This window comes from Arachis hypogaea, chromosome 10 (genome assembly GCF_003086295.3).
Source record: "Arachis hypogaea cultivar Tifrunner chromosome 10, arahy.Tifrunner.gnm2.J5K5, whole genome shotgun sequence".
Classification (NCBI taxonomy): Eukaryota; Viridiplantae; Streptophyta; class Magnoliopsida; order Fabales; family Fabaceae; genus Arachis; species Arachis hypogaea.
The window spans coordinates 88,496,181-88,497,943 of NC_092045.1; the positions used below are offsets into that span (position 1 = coordinate 88,496,181).

The 1,763-nt window shown below is 35.2% G+C and overlaps 1 non-coding gene across 1 annotated transcript; it reads right to left on the reverse strand.

Annotated features, from left to right (window-relative positions):
- Positions 1–1,162: 1,162 nt before the first annotated feature.
- LOC112718618 (small nucleolar RNA R71) lies at positions 1,163–1,270 on the reverse strand. The gene has a single exon (XR_003160949.1). It is a non-coding gene; the product is annotated as a small nucleolar RNA R71 (small nucleolar RNA).
- Positions 1,271–1,763: the final 493 nt, after the last annotated feature.

Genomic DNA, 1,763 nt, shown 5'->3' on the forward strand with positions numbered 1-1,763 from the left:
AAATCAAATCTTTTTCAAATCAAATCTTTTCAATCAAATCTTTTTCAAAATCAATTTCTTTCCATTTTCAAAAATACTTGCTATCAATTAATGATTTGATTCAACATTTCAAGTATGTTGCCTTTTCTGTTGAGAAAGGTTTAATGTTTGAATCATATCTTTTCTTGTTAGCCAAGTTATTAATTTTTAAAATCAAATCTTTTTAAAATGTTTTTCAAATCATATCTTCTCAATCACATCTTTTTAAAACCAATCATATCTTCCTAATCACATCTTTTTCAAAATAGTTTTCAATCATATCTTTTTAATTTCTTATTTCAAAATCTTTTTCAAAAATTACTTGATATCTTTTCAATCTTGGTTTTCGAAAATCAATTGAAGTTTTTCAAAATGTTTTTAAAATCTTTTTAAATTATTTTCGAAAATTTCTTCCCCTCTTCTCACATCCTTCCATTTATGGACTAACACTATTCCTTAATGCACAATTCGAACTCCATCTTTCTTGATAAGTTCGAATTTTCTAACTCTTCCCTCCATTTTTCTTTTCCTCTGACACCTCAAGGAATCTCTATACTGTGACATAGAGGATTCCATATTTTCTTGTTCTCTTCTCTTTCAAATGAGCAAGAGCAAAGACAAAAGCATTCTTGTTGAGGCTGATCCTGAACCTGAAAGGACCTTGAAGTGAAAGCTAAGAAAAACTAAGGCACAATTATCTGTAGAGGACCTAACAGAAATATTCAAAGAAGAAGAATCCATGGCAGCCAAAAACAACAACAATGCCAACAATGCAAGGAAGGTGCTGGGTGACTTTACTGCACCTACTCCCGACTTTTATGGGAGAAGCATCTCTATCCCTGCCATTGGAGCAAACAACTTTGAGCTTAAGCCTCAATTAGTTTCTCTAATGCAACAGAATTGCAAGTTCCATGGACTTCCATTGGAAGATCCTCATCAGTTTTTAGCTGAATTCTTGTAAATCTGTGACACTGTCAAGACTAATGGGGTTGACCCTGAGGTCTACAGACTTATGCTATTCCCTTTTGCTATAAGAGACAGAGCTAGGACATGGTTGGACTCACAACCTAAAGAAAGCCTGAACTCTTGGGAAAAGCTAGTCAATGCCTTCTTGGCAAAGTTCTTTCCACCTCAAAAATTGAGTAAGCTTAGAGTGGAAGTCCAAACCTTCAGACAGAAGGAAGGAGAATCCCTCTATGAAGCTTGGGAAAGATACAAACAATTAATCAGAAAGTGTCCCTCTGATATGCTTTCTGAATGGAGCATCATAGGTATTTTCTATGATGGTCTGTCTGAACTGTCCAAGATATCTTTGGATAGCTCTGCTAGAGGATCTCTTCATCTGAAGAAGACACCTACAGAAGCTCAAGAACTAATTGAAATGGTTACAAATAACCAATTCTTGTACACTTCTGAAAGAAATCCTGTGAACAATGGGACAAATCAGAAGAAAGGAGTTCTTGAGATTGATACTCTGAATGCCATATTGGCTCAGAACAAAATATTGACTCAGCAAGTCAATATGATTTCTCAAAGTCTGTCTGGAATGCAAAATGCACCAGGTAGTACTAAGGAAGCTTCATCTGAAGAAGAAGCTTATGATCCTGAGAACCCTTCAATGGAAGAGGTGAATTACATGGGAGAACCCTATGGAAACACCTATAATCCTTCATGGAGAAATCATCCAAATCTTTTATGGAAGGATCAACAGAGACCTCAACAAGGTTTCAACAACAATAATGGTG